The sequence below is a fragment of the Oryctolagus cuniculus genome, chromosome 11, assembly GCF_051225735.1.
Source record: "Oryctolagus cuniculus isolate XC-2025 breed Fujian yellow rabbit chromosome 11, ASM5122573v1, whole genome shotgun sequence".
Lineage (NCBI taxonomy): Eukaryota > Metazoa > Chordata > Mammalia > Lagomorpha > Leporidae > Oryctolagus > Oryctolagus cuniculus.
Window position 1 is genome coordinate 72,703,696 of NC_142877.1, and position 6,000 is coordinate 72,709,695.

At 40.2% G+C, this 6,000-nt stretch overlaps 1 long non-coding RNA gene across 1 annotated transcript in view; it reads right to left on the reverse strand.

Moving 5' to 3' along the window:
• The window catches only part of LOC149123525 (uncharacterized), a 42,375-nt gene extending 37,150 nt beyond the window's left edge, over positions 1-5,225 (reverse strand). Inside the window, exon 1 of the long non-coding RNA XR_016216894.1 lies at positions 4,480-5,225. This is a non-coding gene — a long non-coding RNA (uncharacterized LOC149123525). The remainder of the gene's footprint in view (positions 1-4,479) is intronic.
• Between the last annotated feature and the right edge of the window lie 775 nt (positions 5,226-6,000).

Consider the following 6,000-nt stretch of genomic DNA (forward strand, 5'->3'; position numbering starts at 1 on the left):
AGAATCACAGCTTACCGGACCCCCTTTTCAAAGAGGTTGATTCACTACATTAGGGTGGACCCCATGAATATATATTTGTAACAAACTCACTGGAAATGCCAATGCTATTGGTCAAAGGTCCAAACTGTGAGAACAAGTGCTGTAGAGATTGGAACGAGGGAGTTAGAAACAGTTGATCAGAGACACACACTTTTCATTATCATTACGTCAGTACAGTCATCCTCAAATATGGCTATTGATTAGAAATACATGGGGAGTCTTAGAAAACAGTGATGCCTGGATTCACCTCTAGATTTTGTGAGGTAACTGATCTGAGGCGTGGCCTGGTGTTGGTAGTTTTAGTAGCTCTCCAGGTGGTTTTAATGTGTGGCTAAGAAAAACTACATTCTTAGTATTATCTAATTTTATGTATATAAAGCAATTTTTAATTTTCATTTAATTTTAATATAAAGATAATTATCAGTACAAATTGCAAAAGAATGAGAAGAAAACAAGACTAAGAGTTGGAAGACTGACTGTGTGTAGTAAAATCCTTTGCCATGAGGCAGCCCTACATCCTTGGGAAAGTTGTCAGCACTATCTGGGATTCATCCGTGAACTCAGGATGCTGGTCTAGTTATTCTCAATGGTTCTTTCTAACTTCACCTTTTTATAGGTCATAGGTACAATGCCCTATGCTATAACAAAAATACTCTGATACCAAAGTGATTATTATTATTTAGGGATTTATAAATACCTGTATTGTTTCCTGTTAACATTTTTTCATATATATATATACATATATATATGTTCCTTTTCTCCCATTGCCTACTTACTGTACTTAGTATAATCAATTCACCTTGGAAAATAAACATGAAAAAAGTTGAGATGGATTTATAGTTAATGGCAGAGTAGTATATTCCTGTCATATCATTTGCTAAATTGCATCCAAGAAGGTGACAAAACCAGCCCACCCTTGGGTTATTGTAAGTTATTTCCCCAATAGTGACATTGAGCAGATCCAGATCCTGATCCTTCTACTGACTCTGTGCCTTTTTCTATAAGCACCATCCTTCTACAAGATGTCTGCCTTCAGTTACTTTTAAGGGGCCAATGTGTGGTCAAAGTAATTGATCAGAGTGGTGGCTAAGCTCCAGGGAGACTCCTCATCATTGAAAGAGCTTACCCTGGTTATCCTGGGGGCTATAATAATGTGCTATCAATTCGCAACCATGAATACTATAAGGAAAGATTTGATAAATGAGGATTGATATAGGTAATCCAAAGGATTTTATATTAATTTTAGGGTGTAATATATACAGAGAACTCAGCACTTACAATTTTCCTTTTTAATTATTTTTTAGAGTAATTTAAAATCAGTTTTCATTTCTAGAGTCAATTGAGATAACTAATGCTATGTAGATATAGAAGGAAAATTGGTCTGAAACAAATAGTTGTCCATAACCATAGCTGCATTATCAAGAGTGAGCTATTCATCGAAATAAACGTATTTCTGTACATGTGTGTTTGTGTATGACTTTGACCTCTCACCTTTAGGAATCTTTTAGCCTGAGGGCAATCAGAAGCTACACTAATCTGGTGCTGTAACCAAGGGTGAATTCTGAAATGAAATGAGGTCAGAGCCATGTGCCATGATTTTGCAGGTAGTTAAAAATGAACTGAGAATTCACCATCTGGTGGGAGGCATCTTAGGAAGCAGCCACCTTCTGTTGGACATAAATAGAAAGAAAGCCTGTTGAGCTATTTATTCTTAGGTGGTTGTGGCCATGTTTTATTCTTCCACCAAGATGTACCCATCTTTCCATCACCTACTTTCAGAATGAATGCTTTTAACTAACATGGTGATGAATCTAATCAATTAATTTGTACTAATTGAGAGGCTGTTGATGAGAATCTCTTCTCTCAAATCCTGAGTTTGCCTTACCTTTCCAGGTAAAACATTTACATGTTAGGAGATGTTAGACCCTTGTTGTCTACCCTAACTTGAAACTCTAATTGAAAACCTTTGGGTAAGGTAGGAGAGATCAGGGATCTTTTTTTTTTTTTTTTCAAGAAGAAAAAAGTTGGTAAGCTAGTGAGATCTTGAAGTATCCCCACAGCATCTATGTATGCATTTGAGCTAGAAAATACACACTTTTAGAAAGCAGCTTGTAAATTGGCGTATCATTCTGGTTTTTTTACAGTAAACCTTTGAGTGTCATTCAAAATCATTTTGAAAGGCATTTACAATATTAAAAAGAGGTAACTGGCATGACACACAATATTAACTCATCATATTTGTATAGTGTTTGCAACTGCTTTCAAAACAATGATTTTATTCCATACGACAGCCCTGTAAGGTACGTAAAAGAAGTAAAAGCTTCATTGTACACACGAAGAAACTGAGATAAAAAGAGATTACATGGAGCATAAGGAATGGCACAGTTAGTCCATGGGGAGGAGAGAGGAAGGTAAAACAGCTTACTTTATTTATTTATTTATTTATTTATTTATTTATTTATTTATTTTGACAGGCAGAGTGGATAGTGAGAGAGAGAGAGACAGAGAGAAAGGTCTTCCTTTGCCATTGGTTCACCCTCCAATGGCCGCCACGGCTGGCGCGCTGTGGCCAGCGCACCATGCTGATCCGAAGGCAGGAGCCAGGTGCTTCTCCTGGTCTCCCATGGGGTGCAGGGCCCAAGCACTTGGGCCATCCTCCACTGCAATCCCTGGCCACAGCAGAGAGCTGGCCTGGAAGAGGGGCAACCGGGACAGAATCCGGCGTCCCGACCGGGACTAGAACCCGGTGTGCCGGCGCTGCTAGGTGGAGGATTAGCCTACTGAGCCGCCGCGCTGGCCAAAACAGCTTACTTTATAGCAACTACGATAATACCATTCAATGAATATTTACTGTGTTCCAGTCATTATGATAAGAATTTTACGGATATTATTACATTCATTAAAATATTATTGTTTCTTGATGCCCATAGATAACTGCGTACTACATGAGAGAAATAAAAATTGGGATAATTTCTTGAAAAACAAAATTTTAATTCAAAATGGTTGAGGATACATGATGATGATAACTATCATTTGCTGAAGAGCTACTATTTGCCAAACATTGTGTTAATCACTTAAATCTAGATTTTTTTTTAATCTAATTCTCATAACTACCCAGTAAGGCAGGTATTGTTAACCTTTTTTGCACTTGAAAACTATGAGGCACAGAGGGATTAACTGACTTGGCCAAAATTATATAACAGGTAAGTGATGGAACACTCTACTATTTGTCCTATGATACCAAGTATCTGGTTGCATTGACATTGTTATTCTATAAGTGATTCTGTAACTGCTGTGAAAAGCCACCTATCATATTCCTAAGTGCATAACTAGTATTTCAAGCAATTGATTTGGTTTTCCCAAGACTTTCTAAGTGCTTCTATGTGGGTGGTCTTTCTCCTAACCATGGGTTAAAACTCAGGCAGGCCCTATAAAGTCCTGTGATCCTATTAGGTTACAAATACAGTCATTTTAAGTGTGTAATTCTATGTAATAATCAAAACTTTTAAAACTGTTCTAACGTTAAAAATGTCCTGTTGGTGAAGCCTGCTGCAGGCTGGACCTAGGCAAGCAAGGGGTGAGTGCAACCCTGGTTTCTCCCCCTGCTTTTCTTCCCTGGTTTGTGAACTATGCTTTCTGATCTGTCTCCACCAGAGTGGAAGCTGGAAGCTGGGATGCAGTGGGTAGTGGGGAAACAAAGGTTATGAGAATGTTCTCCCTACATGACTACTGTTGTTGTAAGGTAGCTTTCTGTTCTCTGAGACCAGATGATACATAATTGGACTTTTTGGTTCCCCCACCAGACATTTTTATTGGCTCTTTGTAAATCTCTATTGAAGGCCTTCAACTTCCATTCCCTTGATCAGGATGAGTGGTTTTTATTCTGGCTGTTAATGACTTTCCGAGCTCCTAGAATCCCTCAGGCCACCTCCACTTCCTTTCTTTTGAGGTCCCAACATTCCTCTAAGTAGCACTACTGCACTGAATCTAGTACAAATTAGTCAACTTTTCACAACTTTAGTTAAAATACCCAAAAAGAGCTACTTAGAAAGGAAGATGGCTGGGCAGACGTTGCTGAAGAGTGGGTTAAACCACTGCTTGTGATGCCCCCGCCCCATTTCAGAGTGCCAGTCCAAGTCCTGGCTGCTCCATTTCCAACCCAGCTCCATGCTTATGCACCTGGGAAGGCAAGAGATAATGGCCTGAGTGCTGGGGTCCCTGTCACCCATGTGGGAGACCCAAATGGCGTCCCTGGCTCCTTCCTAGCTCTCATCTGGCCTAGCCCTGGATGTTACAGGCATTTGGGTAGCGAAGCATTACCTGGAAGATCCCCCTCACTCTCTCTCTCCCCCCCACCATACCCCTTTGTTTCTGTCACTCTGCCTTTCTAATAAATAAATAAATCTTTAAAAAAAGGAAGGAAGATTTATTTTAGCTTACGTTTTTTGAGGTTCACAGCCCAAGGGTAGATGACCCCACTGATTTATATATCTGGTGAGGCTGGAGGAGAAATGCTCACATGGCTAGCCAGAAAGCAGAGAAAGAAGTTGGTCTGAACTCTAGTTAAGTAACCAACCCTCTAATGAGAACTGCCTTCGAAGGACAAGCCCCCAGTGACCTAAAGATCTCCCATTAGGCATACCTCCCATGTTCCATAATTATATCAGGTATCCACCATTAATCCATCAACCATTAACATTAACCCATTAACCATTAACACTAGACTTTGTGATTTAAATATCTGAATAAGTTTGGGGAGCCAAGTCCTGTTCAAACCATAACAAAATGCAATGCTGCCTGAGGCAGATTGTCTCTAAAGCTAACTGTAACATTCTCCCCTCATTCCATTGTGTCTCTAAAGCTAACTGTAACATTCTCCCCTCATTCCATTGCCCTTTGAAAATGGGACTTTCCCATTCCCCCCACGAAGAGATGCAGTATATTTTCTTTGTTTTGAAATGGAATAATCCCAGTCAAATGTGGCAAATGTGATGCTCTGTAACTTTCAGGTCTATACCTTGAGACCTTTTGCAGGGTCTAGCATTGTGACATAGCAGGTAAAGCCACTGCCTGCAAGGCTGGCCTCCCATATGGGTGCTGGTTTGAGTCCAGGCTGCTCTGCTTCCGATGCAGCTCCCTGCTAAAGCACTTGGAAAAGCAATGGAGGATGACCAAGTGCTTGGGCCCCTGCACCCACTTGAGGGAACTGGAAGAAGCTCCTGGCTCCCTGGCCTTGGATTGGCCCAGATCCAGTGATTGTGGCCTTTTGGGGAGTGAACCAGTAGATGCAAGATCTCTCTCTCTCTCTCTCTCTCTCTGTAATGCCTTTCAAATAAAATAAAATAAATCTATTTTTAAAATTCCTGAGTCAAACAGCAATTCAATAAAGTTAACCATGTATGTAACATATTGCCCCAGCAATCCCACTCCTAGTCCAAGAGGAAGCTTACACCAAGCCCTAAATATAATGCTTAAAATTTCTTCATTCACATTTACCAACAGTTGGGAGCAATTTGTCTTAGTTCATTTTCTACTGCTATAACAAAATACCACAGATCGGGTAAACCATAAATGTAGAAGATTATGCAGCTCAGGGTGCTGGAAGCTGGGAAGTACAAGGTCAAGGTACAGACCTGGGAAGGCCTTCTTGTTACATGATAGTGAGGCAAATGGCAAGCAAGAGTTCATGTTTTCATGAAGAACCCTAGTCCATTATCAGGGTGGTATCCTTGTGACCTAATCACTTCTTAAAAGTTACAAAGGCAATAAAAGTCAATTTTTTTCTTTTTTAGAAAAATTGAGAGGCAGAGAAAGATCTCTCATCTACTGATTCACTCCCCACATGTCTCAACTACCAGGATTTAGCCAGGCCAAAGCCAGAAACCAGGAACTCTTTCCATGTCTCCCACATGGTTGGCAAAGACTCAACTTGTTAAGCTAGCACCTGTTGGTTCCCAGAGT